The following is a 17,525-nucleotide window of genomic DNA, read 5'->3' on the forward strand; positions in this document are numbered from 1 at the left end:
TTTCCTGGCGAAGTTTTTTTGACTCTACCAACAGCTCTCTTTAATTCATTTAATGAGAATTCCACATCAAGATGTACATTGGAAGGCCTTTTCTCAATCCTAATATTTGGATGTTCCTTTATACCTTTTCCTCTATTTATTTTCATTTCTTCTGATATATTATTATTGCTATGTACTTTAACAAACACCTCTGCTAACATGTCTGCTTTATCAGCATTAGTCACAGCTATTCTTTCCCCGTTATTTAACACAGGCATTCCAAAATGTCTCTTAAAACCACCCATCTTTCTTAACATACCCCATACTTCACTGACATTAACCTCCTCCTGTTACGGTTTGGCAAGGAGGAACTCAAGTGCAGACAGGAATCACAACACGAAGGGTTTATTAATCACAAAAAGGGGAAAACAAAACCAATCGAGGGGGAAAACAACGACTAGGGTAAAGACTAAATAACTAAACAGGACTGGGCTGACAAGATAAACAAGGACTCTAAACACTAACTACAAACAAACACTCACGGTTATACAAAGACTTCTTCAAGGATACAGAAACAAATAGAGACACTCACGATAAGGAAAACTATCACATATGTGGAACAATGAACCGACAAAAGACAGAGCACACTAGGGGATCTAAATAGGGGAACTAATTAAGACACAACAGGTGGCACAGATAAGGCAATCACGACAAGACTAGGATAACAAGGGGGGCGGGGCAAGGGAACGAGACAACACAAGCACATGGCCCAAAGACAAGGCCATGTGCTTGTACACAAAACACGGGTCTGTCATGATCCTGCCTCAAGACTAGAGAAAAGTCAGGACATGAAGGCAGAATCATGACAGAACCCCTCCCTTAAGGAGCGGCTTCCAGACGATATACGCTATATATTAAACTATACAGCTATTCAAGGGCAGGCTCTAAGATGGTTTAGATCCTACCTGTCCGATCGCTACCATTTCGTTTACTTAAATGGGGAGTCATCTCATTTATCATCAGTAAAATATGGAGTGCCACAAGGATCCGTCCTAGGTCCCCTTCTATTTTCAATATACATGTTGCCCCTTGGTAATATTATTAGAAAATACGGAATTAGCTTCCACTGTTATGCTGATGATACTCAGCTATATATCTCAACGAGACCAGATGAAACTTCCCAATTATCTAAGCTAACAGAGTGTGTTAAAAATGTAAAAGATTGGATGACAAATAATTTTCTCCAATTAAATTCGGATAAGACAGAGATACTAATTATTGGACCAAAAAACACTACACAGAATCTTGTAGATTACAATCTGCAACTAGACGGATGGTCTGTTACTTCCTCTACAGTCAGAAATCTGGGTGTTATATTAGACAGCAATTTGTCTTTTGAAAATCATATTTCCAATGTTACAAAAACTGCATTCTTCCATCTTAGAAACATTGCCAAGCTACGAAACATGTTATCTGTTTCTGATGCAGAAAAGCTATTTCATGCATTCATGACCTCTAGACTGGACTATTGTAATGCACTTCTAGGTGGTTGTCCTGCTTCGTCAATAAACAAGCTACAGGTCGTCCAAAATGCAGCAGCTAAAGTCCTTACGAGGTCAAGAAAATATGATCATATTACCCCAATTTTACAGTCTCTGCACTGGCTACCTATTAAGTTCCGTATCAGTTACAAATTATCATTACTTACCTATAAGGCCCTAAATGGTTTAGCTCCAGCGTACCTAACTAACCTTCTACCACGTTACAACCCATCACGCACCCTAAGGTCACAAAACGCTGGACTTTTGATCGTTCCAAGGATAGCGAAGTCCTCTAAAGCAGGTAGAGCCTTCTCACATTTGGCTCCCAAACTCTGGAATAGCCTTCCTGATGATGTTCGGGGTTCAGACACACTCTCTCTGTTTAAATCTAGATTAAAAACACATCTCTTTCACCAAGCATTCGAATAATGTATCTTTTAAATTGTGAGTGTAGTTGCATCTGATCAAAGGTTCTTTTTTATTCATTAGCTCGGGTTAAACTAATTTTACTTTGTTGGATCAGCAGCTATGCTAATGATGTCTGTATTTTGTTTCTATGTTTCGCCACGGGATTTACATCCCGTGGTAACTAGGATTTACACAAGCTCCAGTCTGGATCCAGAACACCTGAGAAGAGATGATGCTGAACCTCAGAGGACCTCAGATGATGCTAACCCTGAATCAACAAACAGAACTAACAATTATTGCTAAATGTGTGACTGAATCATATAATAACTTAATTAATAATATTGATAGTTCATCGTCTAGCTGACTACGTCTTGTATTATTATTATTATTATTATTTTTTTTTTTTTTCTAAAATCCTGTCAAATGTGCACAAACTACTAGCTACTGCTAAATATTGTAGAAACATAATTTTCTGTAAAGTTGCTTTGTAACGATTTGTTTTGTAAAAAGCGCTATACAAATAAACTTGAATTGAATTGAATTGAATTTAGGTTTTCTTGTAATCTTATGAATTTGACTTAATCCTGCATTTTTGGGAATATTTAAGCTTTCATAGTCTCAGTTAGGTTCATTAAAGTGTCTCCATCAATTTCAGTCTCTGTTAAAACAACAAATTAAAGTTATAAAGTTAGAGATATAAAGGCCGTTATAAAGTACACACAAACAGAATTATTTTAATTCAACATACTACCTTGATAGGGACAAAGCTGTCTCTTTTGAGAATTGATGATAATAGCGTCCTGCTGTCATCCAGATTCAGTTCTTCAGGAATTAAGTAGCAGCACATTACCAAGCAACCAATGTAGCTTGCAGCACCCTCTTTTGATTAATGTAAAATAATTAACTTTTGTCACTTTTCATGTTCTGAGCCGAATTAGGAGGCTCTCTGAGATTTGAAGGTTGAATGTGGTATGGAGGAATTTTTAAAGGATGTACGGCTGTAAAATATGAGGATAGTCTTTTGAACAAAGTCTATTTTTAAGGGTAAGAATTTCACTTCACCCTTTCAGTTTAACACAGCATAGATTCTTGTCCATTTATGAACATAAAACTGAACTTAGATTTTTGTTATTGTTTCATTTCTGTTCTAAAAATTGACAAAAGCATGGTGCAGTAAAGGTTATTGTGCAGTTTAGAGATGTGTGAGGTGGTCATGGGTACAGACGAAACACACTGTATCAGCTCACGACCTAAACATTTGGGTTAAACTGATGGAGGCCACAACTGCATCTGACATCACAATTAGTAACTGAATAAAAGTAAATTCCTTAATACTGAGTATAATTTAGAAATAGTAATAGTGCATTAAATAGTAATTGACTAATATAACAAGTAAATTGTGTTCTAACTGTACTCAGTCTAGTTTTTACAGTAGTTTGCAGAAATCATCGACTGCAGTAATAACAAACAAGACATTTCTCTGGGTTGTTTTGGATATGTTCAATCATAGCTTCAAGCTCATGTAAATAAGAGTTTAAATATACTTATTAGATGAAAAACATAAGTCAACGTTGAGGTAATGAGACTTTTGATTGTAGATGTTTGTGTATTGGCAAAAATGAGCACAGATATTGTTTTCTTCTGAAACTCTAAAGGAGACACACCTGAGATTATATGTCTGTTTATGTCTTTTCAGGTGAAACATCTGAGAAACAAGAGATTTCAGCTTAAGTGAAAATATATATTTCTATGAAGGTAAAATGAAGTTATAAAGATTGCATGCACAGGGTAACTTTTGTGGAATTGTACATAAGACTGTAAGCGTAACTGAATTATCCATGGGCAAGAGAAGCTATATCTATCTATCTTCATAGCAACACTAGCAAATATCCAAACCAACCAAGCAACTCCCCAGGTAAGATGCAAAGTCAACTTCAAAGTAATAAGGTTTATAGTATTTTATAGTATTGTATATAAAAGTGTTTATAGTATAGAATTTTAAAAAATACAGATATGGCTCCAGACTGCAACCATTTTTCTGTCAGTTTGACTACATTTTGTTGGCGTTTGCACTGGTGTGACCACCACGTTGCTCAGTTCCATTTCTGTTGCATGTGGGAAACATCAAATGGCAAACAAAAGCGTAACGAAATTGTTTATCATCTCAGACCACTGATTAAGCACAGCGCAGCACAATCAAACTGTTCGAAGCTCAGAACAGTTTTACTCTGGAACCAGTGTTGATCTCAGGACACTGTAACAGTGCTTCAAGATCCAGTGAGAAGAAATCAAATTCTGCACATAATTACAAACAGATCAAACAGTGCTGACATAGAAAACCAGAAATATTAAAGGATAACTATATATATATCCATGATGTTGTGGCAGACACGGTTGAATGTTATTACTGCTTTGTGTAAGTACAACCCTTTGAGAGAAGTTCAAGGACTTTTAAACAACTTTCAGCTAACCACACTGTAAAGCTCTTAAATGATCAAATTTAAGTTTTATTTTTAATGTGATGACCAAAATATACTTTGTGTTAAACACTTATTAAAATTCAAAAGACATCAAATTAACACTAACCAGTAGACAGCAGCAGAAGAGCACTTACTGGTCACTCATTTCCACTTTATTGGTTTATATTTTGAGATTATAAAATCACTATTATAAAATATCAAATCAAGAAATAACATTTTATCAAAGTTTTACAAATTTTACAAGTGCTTTGAAAAATGCAAATAAAAGTAAATGTATGCATTACTGTCACATGTGTATTAACAATGAATATACAGGTTTTATTATGTATAATATTATTAGTAATTGCACTCATTATTGTAAATCAATAGTAATCTTTCAATTAAATAATCTTTATTGTAAATAATCTCAAACTAAATCTTCTGGTGTCTCCATCAGTAGTACTTGATGGTGCTGGTGCCACTACCTTCAAATGTTAGTCTGGAGCCTGAGACAGTGACTGTAAGAGTCAGATTACTGTTTAGACACAGCCTCACAGCCTACAATTACTGTCCAAACAGTACAACTCTGGAGCACTCTGTGTTTTTCTAACAAGTATTTACACAGCAGTTTATTACAAAGCTCTGCTACATAGGCCTATTAAACTTCCCAGAGAGTGGAATTAGTCAAGTTCCCAACACTTCACCCAAGGAAGGTTCAAACACTAGCTATAGTGTAAACCAACATCATTTAACTAATGATTATTTAATCCAGTAAAACCAGTGACTATGGTTGCCTGAATCCTCAAACACAGGAGATAACTTCAGTTGATGTCAGTTTTGTTTACAGGTTGTTCTCAAACACATTTGAGCTGTTGGCCAATCAGTGCTTATGTTTGCAGGGCTTGCTCTGCAGGATTGCTCTACTAAACAGCACATTACAGCCAACAGATGTCCTCTACTCACAGCTGCACTGGGTCTGAACAGCCATCAATACACTGTTAATATACACATTATATTAACCTACATCTTCTTTGTGATGCTTGTTTTTTCTTGTCCTCATTTCTCACATCAACTAACAATAATACAGAGAGTGCAGCGCCTGAATGATATTTATGAAGGCATGTCAAGAGAAATGGCTCTTTAATAACCATCATAGACAACAAAGCACAATGAATGGATGACATGCGTTGAGAATGACACAAGTTACTTCTTCTTGATTCAGGTAACTGTAATGTTCATATATCTGTATATGAATATAGAGAGATGAGGGAGTCATTACAACAATCAAGGGAAAGGTTGATTACTTTTACTTTTATCTTCCAACACTTTTGGCTTGAAACATTCAGTGATTCATAGTGATTTCAATCCCTGCAATCAGTTTCCATCAATTTGTACAAATCTTTAGGCTAATGTTTTATTTTGAACTGTTTCCACAAATGTACAGGATCTGTTGTTAACCTATTAAAGGTCATTTCTCTGTAAATGTTATTTGTTTGTGTGTGTGGTGTTCTGAATTTATAATTCATTAGTACTTAGATGTATATACTGTATGGGAAACAATTCAATCATGTTTATTTGTCACATGCATGATGTAAAGTTTCATCAGCAGTAAAATTAAATTACAACACTCCTGACAACTTGTGAAAACATATCAATTATTTATAAACAAAAACAATAATTATAAAAAAGTTAAACAGATTTTTAGTTTTAATAGATTTAAAATATTCTAAATATTCTTATCACAGAATTTACACTCCTTCAGTCTATGAATCAGACGCTCAATGTGCAACAGATTGGGTCTCCCTGAGCTCCTGCTTTAGCATCTGAGGTCTCCCAGCGAGAAATACAGGTCTGGACACTTTCCAGGACACACAGTCATGCACAAGGAAGCCTCTGTCGATCATAACTGCTATATCTGGCCTAAGCAGAGTAAGAATACCTCACTCTACAAAGATACAGAACAGTTTGACGATCTGAACGAGTTTTACTGCAGGTTTGAAAGAACACCCATCACCTGCCCTGAACGCCTCCCCACACAACCATTCACACCCTTCACAACTCCTGCAACCAGCCCTCAATGCCTCTCCAAACTACCGTTCACACCATTAACAGCTCCTGCAACCCATCCTGAACACCTCTCCAATCAAGCACTCTCACCATTCTCACCTCCTGCATCCCCCCTCTCCCCCACATCTGCAATTCAGATCAGCGAGGATGCGGTGCGCCAGGTCTTCCGGAAGCAGAAAAGGAAAAAAGCACCAGGCCCAGATTGTGTTACACCAGCCTGTCTGAAATCCTGTGCTGACCAGCTGGCCTCCATCTTCACACAGATCTTCAACAGATCGCTGGAGCTGTGCGAAGTCCCTTCATGCCTCAAACGTTCCACCATCATCCCCATCCCTAAGAAACCCAAAATTACAGGACTAAATGACTACAGGCCTGTGGCTCTAACGTCTGTAGTCATGAAGTCATTTGAAAAACTGGTGCTGGCCCACCTGAAGGACATCACTGGGCCCTTGCTGGATCCTCTTCAGTTTGCCTACAGAGCAAACAGGTCTGTGGACGATGCAGTAAACATTGGACTGCATTATGTTCTGCAACACCTAGACAGACCGGGGACTTATGTGAGGATCCTGTTTGTGGACTTCAGCTCGGCCTTCAACACGATCATCCCAAACCTCCTCCTGCCCAAACTAAATCAGCTCTCCGTGCCCACCTCCGTCTGTCAGTGGATCAACAGCTTCCTGACAGACAGGCAGCAGCTAGTGAGGCTGGGAAAATACACATCCAGTACAATCAGCACCGGAGCTCCCCAGGGCTGTGTTCTCTCCACACTGCTCTTCTCCCTCTACACCAACGATTGCACATCTAAGGACCCCTCTGTCAAGCTCCTGAAGTTTGCAGACGACACCACACTCATCGGCCTCATTCAGGACGGTGACGAGTCTGCTTACAGACAGGAGGTAAAAGAGCTGGCTGTCTGGTGCAGTCTCAACAACCTGGAGCTTAACACCCTCAAAACAGTGGAGATGATTGTGGACTTCAGGAGATACCCCCCTGCACTCCCCCCACTCACCATCATGAACAGCCCTGTGACTGCAGTGGAGTCATTCAGGTTCCTGGGAACCACCATCTCTCAGGACCTGAAGTGGGACAATCACATTGACTCCATCGTAAAAAAGGCCCAGCAGAGGTTGTACTTCCTTCGCCAGCTGAGGAAGTTAAACCTGCCACAGGAGCTGCTGAAACAGTTCTACTCCACCATCATTGAATCCATCCTCTGCACTTCAGTAACTGTCTGGTTCAGCTCAGCTTCTAAATCTGACCTCAGAAGACTACAGAGGGTAGTCCGGACTGCTGAGCGAATCATCGGTTCAACTCTCCCATCTATTCAAGAACTGTACTTATCCAGAGTCAGAAAAAGGGCTGTCAAAATCACTTTGGACCCCTCACATCCAGCACACTCCCTCTTTGAACTGTTGCCATCTGGTCGACGCTACAGAGCACTGAGCACTAGAACGACCAGACACAGGACCAGTTTCTTCCCTCAGGCAATCCATCTTATGAACAGCTTATAATAACGGCAAACACACTACACTTTATATTTATATACACACACACTTTATTTATCTAACACACATACTTAGTATACACTTAAATTTTGCACACAATATATATGTACATACATAACTTCATTTTGTAATATACCTGCCTACAATTGTCATTTGTATATTGTCATTCACTGTCTACATATTTGTATTTTTTATTCTTTTATTATGTGTTTTATGTTCTGTCGCTGTCATTCTGTTGTACTGCAGAGCTTCTGTCACGAAAACAAATTCCTCGTATGTGTAAACATACCTGGCAATAAAGCTCATTCTGATTCTGATTCTGATTACAACAACACAGTTCTGATGGTTTAGAATTTATTTCCATTCATTCAATCAATTTGGTTCTAAAAGTGCTAGTGTTAGTCATAAAGTGAACATCCTGGCTTAAAATTCCAGCCATATATTGAACTGATTAGCTGATGCATTACAATGTGACGGGTTCCCAAATGCTTTCGGGTCGGGTTTAGGTTAATGTTCAATAATTAGCTTCAGGTTCAGGTCGGGCTTGGGTTTGTAGCTAAACTAAAACTACATGCAGTGGGCTACGCTGGTTTCATAGACACGCAGACACACAACCATTGGACACAGAAACCAGACATCACACAGCACGGACACTTTTATTAGTAAAACAGCTTCGACAGGCTACTGACTCGCAACGTTATATTTCTCTGCAATGAGTGAGTAAAATCACAGTTTTTGAAGTAACTCAGACTCATTGCTTGTAGAGGGTTCGGGTCGGGTTTGGGCTCTAAATGTATCAGATGACCTCAGGTATGGACCGGGTTCAGGCTTCGGTTTAAAGACCGTCCAGACCTCTAATGCCTCTAAGACCTGCATATTTGTGCATATTGTTTTGACCCTGGATGCTTACAGAAGGATAACCTTTCATTTAAGTGCCATAAATATAAGCATTCATAAATTATGTTGGTTCATGCTGAACTGGTGTTGATAAATGTACTCTTTACAATAAGTCAATTTATATTGTCACTGTTTACAAGTTACATTGTCTGAAGCGTTTCCCAGTTTTTCAGGGTCCAATTTTGTTTGTATTATATTTATTAAGAAGGGGCAAATTATAATCTTGATATTGAAACATTTTCATGTGTGGAGATTTAATTTATTGACAAAGTTTGAGTAAACGAGAATATATTCTATGAAACATGTTTACGTTTATTTAATTGAATATTTTAATTTTTTCTATATATTTGGATATATAGAAATCTTATATATTTACATGTACAGAAATATGTTAACAAATATTAGAAATTATTATAAGAACATATATATATATAGTCTATATAGGATATAAATATATGTAAATATTTCCGATAAAAATATATTTACATATGTTTAATATAATTAAAAAGCAGCCAAAATAAAATATTTAAATACATTTTTTATAAATATTTCAAAATATATTTATATTTATAAATATATAATATATTTTATTCTATTTGATTTTAAGATATTTGATTTTATATACACAATGGCCGACCATTGAAAGTGAATGGGAGAGACTGAAAATAACAGAACAATTTAGTTTTCAGGAGCATGTTCATTATTTTCATGTACACATATGAGCATATGTGCTTGCAAACATCGAGCCCTTGGACCTGTGCATGTATCGATACATTTATACACACGCTACCCAGACACACACACGTAAAAACACACAAACTTTTTTGAGTATTACACAAGGAAAACCTTCAGGAGGAGGCTGTTCCTAGAAGAGCTGGGGAAATCCATGGTGAGCCCCCTGATACAGAGGCGCCAAAATATACCCAGAGCACTGCCCTCTGCTACATTGGTGAGAGACATACAAACACCAGAACCAGGTCCTTCAGCTGGCACAGGCAAAGGAGAGAAACAAAAGAGAGGCAGTTTGTGTGCCCCAAAAGATGTGAAAACAGGCACTGTCTGTTTCAAATGCAGAGTGCACATTTGCAAGGCACATACATTATACTGTTGTCAGTCATGTGCATAAGTGACAAAAAATGACCAATTGCAAGTTACCTTAAAAATGCTTTTGTTAGTCACTTGCATGAGTTCACACAGAGACCGTCACAGTTTCTTATTTTGGTTAGTTCATAATTTGGAAAACTGAAAGAAAATGAACAGTGTTTTATTTGTATTCTCTATATGACAGCGTTAATGTGTTTTTTTTCTGTATGTCACAATGGTCAGTATTGTCATGGAACAGCACAAGTGTTACTGTGCACCCCTTTTCTGAAAAATCAAAGCATTTCAAAATACAAGCCCTGTGTTTTGTAATCTTCTACATTCATTTTCAATGGTCGGCCATTTTTGACCGGGAACATCACAAGTGTCACTTTGTGCCATTTTGTACAAAATAAAAGCATTTAAAAAAAAAATTCCTGGTTAAACATTAAAGTAGGCTAGTGTGATCAACAGATTAAACTTTTTTTCACCTTTTTCACAATATTGACAAAATTATTAACAAATAATGCTTTTTTCATTCAAAAACTGAGGTGCATAAGCTCGGATAAATGACTCCTAAAATTAAATAGTTTGAAAATTAAATGCAAAACCAGTCCTAATTGAAAGAGAACAAGTTGACAAAAAGATTGAATCCAAGATTGGGTGAAAAAATGGTATAATGAGTGATTTCTAAGCTATTTTTTATAGGCCGGTCATTTTTGACCGGGAACACCACAAGTGTGACTTTGTGCATTATTTTTTACAAAACAAAAGTTTCAAAACAAAATTCCTGGTGAAACATTAGAGTAGACTAGTGTGATCAACAGTAGCCATTTTTTTCATAATTTTTTTTCATATTTCCAAATTTACTCATAAATTATTTGTTTTTTACTCAAAAAATGAGATGCCTACTCTCAGATAAATGAGGCCCACGATTAATCAGATGCAAACAGAAATATAAAACCAGTCCTAATTGAAAGAGAACAAGTTGACAAAAAGATTGAATCCAAGATTGGGTGAAAATATGGTATAATGAGTGATTTCTAAGCTTTTTTTTATGGGCCGGATATTTTTGACCGGGAACACCACAGGTGTTATTGAGTTTTGAACACCACATGAGGGCTAGAGCTGCTTGTGCTTCTTGTTGCTACCAGCTAAAATGAAGTCAAGACGTTTGGAGTGTCTTCAATGTGCTGTAATACACAACACATTATATAACTTTCAGAAACTAAAACTAAAGTGACATTTAATCACATATTGATATATCAATCTTATACAGCTTGAATTATTGTTGGTCAGTGATACACAGACCCTTTGAAGATGAGCTGGAAAGTTAAAAATGTTTGGCACAACAGCATCTTTAATCTGGACATTCTGCCCCGTTCTGTCAAAGTCCTCGCTCCTGAAGAAAAGAAACATTCTGTGATTTTGGAAACAAACTTGTGAAAAGCTTTGGGTCAACAACAATCTTGAAATACTATTATGTCATATTCTCGCTGTTCCTGTGTAACAGGACCTGTATTGTACAGACATCCACTGAGTAACTAACCATTATCCCAAATATAATCCTAATATTGTCATATCTTACAGGTGAAAGGTGATCCACGGTCTCTCGTTTTGAGACGACGGCGATTGGAGAATCTGTAGACTGCACAAAAGTCTGGCATCTTCTCCTATAAAGCCAGCAATGTCCTGTATCATAATGTAAGGTGATTTTAACAAAACAAACCGATTGGAAATCATGTGTAACTTCAGTTCTATTGAAAAGAAAGAGCAGTTCTGTCTCTAACACTGATGTGATATTGCTGTGTAGCAGCTAAACTGTAACTACTAGATCTCACTCAGAGCTTCTTGTTATTAGCCAGATAATAACTACAACCACATCCACAAATATTGACATTTAGACAAAAGATCAGTTGTCATAAAATCGTTATTGGTGTCAGTAAAACCTTTATAACTGAACAGCTCGCTTGTGTTCTCAGACAGTAGTCGTGATACACAACTGCTGCATGATTAAGTCGTGTTTCGAAAAGTAAAGCTGCAATTTCAACATGTTCAAGCATCCAGAATTATAGCCACGTTAATAACGTTTATCTTTGTCTGTCGGGTAAAGTGTGCTGGAGCTCGCGCCGGTGCGGGTCAGAAGTGCGGATCGAGGCGCATAACTGCCGCTAGGGGACGCTCGCGAGCACCTTCTGAACCCTAAAATGACAAACGGGACACTCTACGGTCTCGTGGACTTAACGGGCACGCGCACGCGTCCGTGAGACTGCGAGGACCCATGAATTGTTCATTTGGGACAGGGCCACTCACGCACTCCCCAAAACACAGCACGCAAAACATAAGCGTCCCATTCGAACAAACACATAATTAATAGTTCCCACTCACATTAACTATACTAAATTCCTTCTTTGTTTGTAAGGTTAGTCTTGTCAATGTGCGCGTGACGTAGTTGTGCATCTGCAGAGTCTGTCAGAGCGGTTCCAGTTTACTTTCGGTTTCGTTTTCTCTGCCGCTATTTCAAAGAGTTGTAAATGTGCGTGCATGAACGTAAGTTAATTTATCTTTCTTTATCAGTCTTGCAGATCATCTTTGGTGTATCAACAGAACGCATCATTCCAGAAGGTTTGTACCAAATTACACTGAAAACAAAGCTGTTCAACTGTTTCTGTCCCCAAATTACATAACTGGCATCTATTAGATCCCCAACATTAAATCTTACTCTTAAACATTCATTTGCAGGATAAATATGATTCATAATTTTAAAATGCACCTCTTTACATTTAGGCTTGACAGGAAATGTAAGAAAACTAGTTCTAATTTCAGACACTTTTCCTATCATAATGATAAAATATACAAGATCTCTTTACTCGTCCTGGAAAACAACGTTATAATAGACAATTCCTCAAAAATCTGTGAGAACATTTTGTATCAGCAAAGTTCAAATTTAACTTCATAAGATCAGGTATTTTGGGAATAATGGTTGAATATTTTACTTGTTTCTTGACTAATTTAATCATCTGCAATGGTATGTTATTAATTATTTTATCATACATTTTAGAGGAGCTACTTACATTATATCTACCACAGATATCATCATAACGCAATATATTCCAGAGTGGTCCATAACATGTGTAAGTGACCATGTGCCTTTCTTCCAGCACTCATCGATGAACATAGATCATCTATTCACCAAAATACAGCTGTCATTCCAGATAGACATGTTATGTGGGCAAACATTATGTTTAAAAAACAGTTCCAAGGGTAAAGTACAATTATCTAAATTTGTAAAAAGAAGTTCAATGAAACTTCAGAAATCTGTAGGTAGCTTTTCAATGTCACTTAAGTAACAAATTATTTAATAATAATTATAAGTAAAATATTTTTTCACTGCATTGCTTTTCAACCTGAATGTTTTTTTTTATGTCAATCACGGTGTAAGGGTAGTCTTGTCAATGTGCGCGTGACGTAGTTGTGCATGTGCAGAGTGCTGACGGGAGTCTGTCAGAGCGGTTCAAGTTTACTTTCGGTTTCGTTTTCTCTGCCGCTATTTCAAAGAGTTGTAAATGTGCGTGCATGAACCTAAGTTAATTTATCTTTCTTTATCAGTCTTGCAGATCATCTTTGGTGTCTCAACAGAACAAATCATTCCAGAAGGTTTGTACCAAATTACACTGAAAATACAGCTGTTCAACTGTTTCTATCTTCAAATTACATAACTGGCATCTATTAGAGTCCCCAACTTTAAATCTTACTCTTACAATTATTTTGCAGGATAAATAAAGTACAATTGTCAAAACTTGTAAAAAGAAGTTCAGTGAAACTTCAGAAATCTGTAGGTATAGCTAAGTAATAGTATAAGTAAACTATTTTTTCACTGCATTGCTTTTCAACCTGAATTTTTTTATTTTTTTGGATTTCAATCTGTATTGTTTCTAACAGGATTGAGCATCTCTGGCGTGATGTCAGAATCACGGTCACCAACAAGTCCTCAGACACGCTGCACTCGCTGGAGGCAGAAGGATTGCTCGACAGATCAGTGATTGAGGACCTTTTCAGTGTGCACTACACTTTTCTCCCAAGACTTCAGGCAGACTTGGACACATGTTCAGAAGCCTGGAATCATCATTCACTCTCCTCAGAGGACAATCAAAGTCCCGAGCAGCTGTGGCAGATTGGAGTGATGCACACAAATAATGAGCGATCTGAGAGATACGAGGAAGAGATACGAGTCTTAGTCAGTAGCCCTCACTGCAGAACACACAAGATCCAGCGAGCAGAGACGCTCGGTTAAGACATATTTAAAGTTGGAGGAGATGCATCTAGATCCAGGGGTAGAGACAGGTCGGTTTAGGGACATGTAAAGTGGTGTTCTGCAGTACGGACATCTCGTCTTTGTTATTCTGTCATCACACTGCTGTTCATGTAATAAGTGGATTCCTAACTATTTAACCGCTATACCTTCAGGACATCGAAGAGCCAGATCTAGACTGGGACGTAGCAGCTACTTACGATGTCTGTGAAGATATTGAAGCTGTTGTTCCAGAATCTGAATGTGCTTTGAGTGCAGATGGATTGAGGACTCTTGAACATCTGCTGAATTCAACTGCTCCTAATATCACTGTCAAACAACTGAACTTGCTTTGTCAGGAGTTTGCAAAGTGTCTGCTATTGCTCTCCGCCGGCCTCATAATGCTGAGGAACTCTGTGTTTGTCTCTAGCTGCTGTGTAGGTTACAGTACAGGAACATGCATTTACTAGAGGCAAGCAGAAACTATGCTGACCATATCGAAGCTGACAGTCAGGATCAAATGTGCAGAAGTAATGGGGACATGCCCCTGACCAGTAATCCACTGCATGAAACTGCTGACGGTGATCTTGTCTTGTTCTGCATCTCCTTTAGTGCAATTTGTTTTATCCACCTGTTCGCTGTCATCTTCAACCCTCCTCTCCTTACTGCTGCTCCCTTCTTCTGCAGAAAACACACACATCTATGTCTGCAACCTTACTTGTGTTAACAGTCTCTGAACTTGGACTGACAATACCTCACATTTTTAAAGTGCCCCTAATATACTATTTTACACATGTTTTAGAGGTTTCCTACAACAAGTTTCTATTCAAAAGTGTGAAGTGATCCAAATCTTCAATCTTTTCCACAAGCCCTCTCTGCTCTGACTGGTCAGATGCCCGGTCCGTTGTTGAACTGATGTAATTTAAGTATTAAGAGTAAGAGTAATGATGTTCCTTCATCTTCAAGGCTTTGAATGAAGTCCTGCAAGTAGTTCACAATCTGTGATTCTCTCTGCGCTTCACTGAACACACCGCACTTAAAACAGTGACAGGGACATCAGATATTTCATTGTTTCTCATGACAATGGAAAACCTGTAAAAAGCTGCAGACGAGAGTCTACGAATGAGTATAATGTCCCAAAAACATCTAACCCTGATGTGTGGATTGAAGATAAAGGAGGAGAGTCAGATGGACAGAATCACAGATACTACACCTGACAATGTCTTCCTTTCATCACATGTTAGGATCCTGTGTACCACATGCTACGATTCTTTCAGAAAGCTCAAGCAAGGCTGTAGTGTCTGCAGTCTCAATCTAAAGAAATAAAAACCAGGAGTAACACACACATACACTACACAGATGTATATACAAATCTGAATTGAGTTGAATTAGAAAACCTTGTCAATCAGATCTAGCAAGTCTGCATCTGTTATGTCAGTTCATCTTTATTAATCTCCCGGAAGAAATTAAATTGTAAATCCACTTCATGAAAAAGGTCCATCCTGAGTAATGCTCACTGCCATTATTTCACCAACTATCCTAAAGTACAACAACAATATTAATATGATATGATTAATATGCTGTATTTATTAATCAAAATGCTCCTCTCCAGAAGTAATTTTCTAGCTGAATACCAAGTTGATGGTCCCTGAATATGGATTTGATGAGAAACATGACATCTTGTTGACGAGCTGTTTGTGACGTCTCTGAAGTACGGTTGAAGCACTGATTGAGCGATTACATGTTACAGGATTCATGTCAGTAAATTGTCCTGTATCTGTTTACAGACCCTTTGGCATTCATTCATGTTTATTTGGCGCTGTAGCCCGTAACTGGTGTTAAAAACAGAGGAAGACGTGATCTTTCAAGTGTGCTGCATGCTGTCGCTTCACTTGACCTGAGACACACTGCGTGATCGTCACTGCATTAGATAGAGAGCACCACAGTCAGATTTATTGGTTACATTTCAAGATAAGATGGACAGAATTCAAATCTGAGACTTTGTTTCTTATCAAAAGTAACAAAGCACAAAGCCTGTTGAGGTTTAATGGATGACAGATGTGCTATAATGTTCTGTTCATTCTGTTCATTCATCAGCTGTAAAGAGACGATCCATCCTTGGGATTTACCAATCAGTTTGTAAAGATGAGATTGGTTCGATTAAAATTGAGACATCAATATTTTTTTACCCAGCTGTAATGATAATAAACCTTCCTGAAATTGTCATTCTGAAAGTCTGTAATTGAATACTTCAGATTTTTTCCAGTGCTCCCTCCCTCAAATAATCTAATATTACTTAAACAAAAATTAATTCCCTATAAATTAGACTTAATTGCATCTCTTGTGCTTGTCTTGCTTTTGTCCCGTTATGATGAAATCTTGGTTTGGTCTAACGTCAGCTCTGAAAGAAATTCAATTTAGCTAAATAAAAATGACTACCACACACAAACAACTAATGGTAAGGACTGTAGGTTAAACCAATAATTTCATGAAAACACAAAGCATAAAATACAAATAATAACCTTTCCCCACAGGTACTTGCATGTGGTTCAATAAAGTCTTCTGAATACATGACAGAACACACAGGACAAGATACCTCACAAACAAATGCAGGAAAACACTTCAAACACAGAAAAACTGAATGTTCTCCAGTCATTACTCCAGTCTTCAGTGTCACGTGATCTTCAGCAATCATTCTAATATACTGATCTGATTCTCTTAATATCAGTGTTGAAATGGTTGTGCTGCTTCATATTTTCTTGGAATCTCTGAACAATTTTGTCTGGATTCATTAAGGAATGAAAAAGATTTGGAAGGACATGAGGTGAGTAAATTATGATACATTTTCATTTATGGCTGAAGTTTCCATTTAAAGGAACACAATCCCTTTAAGAACAAAAGTTATGATAATGTTTTGATGTAATCCATGATCTCTCAGAGCTTCCACGGACAGCAAGGGTTCTCCTGCGGCGAAGACACAGAAATGTAGTAAGGACATTGTTAAAATGCTCAATGGATCATTGATATCTTATGTTACAACAACATATAAACTTAACTTATCAATCTGTGATTGGTGTCTATGTGCATCATAGATTTAGGCCTTTACGCTCTTGATTATCAGCATGGATTTTAGCCGATAGCCGATAGTTACCGATCGACTATCAATGCTGATTAATCAGCAAAACTGATCAATCAGTCAACCTCTATTATTCATTTCTTTTGAAACAGAAATCCAGAAATATATCCAAGCTATTTCATCCTCAAAGAACTCCAAATCTCTTCAGATGATAAACCTGTG

General features: G+C 37.5%; 1 protein-coding gene across 1 annotated transcript in view; it reads right to left on the reverse strand.

Moving 5' to 3' along the window:
* LOC127964884 (NACHT, LRR and PYD domains-containing protein 12-like) overlaps positions 1–17,525 on the reverse strand; it is a 1,383,583-nt gene that overhangs the window by 295,559 nt on the left and 1,070,499 nt on the right. The window lies entirely within an intron of this gene.

The sequence above is a fragment of the Carassius gibelio genome, chromosome B9 (genome assembly GCF_023724105.1).
Source record: "Carassius gibelio isolate Cgi1373 ecotype wild population from Czech Republic chromosome B9, carGib1.2-hapl.c, whole genome shotgun sequence".
Lineage (NCBI taxonomy): Eukaryota > Metazoa > Chordata > Actinopteri > Cypriniformes > Cyprinidae > Carassius > Carassius gibelio.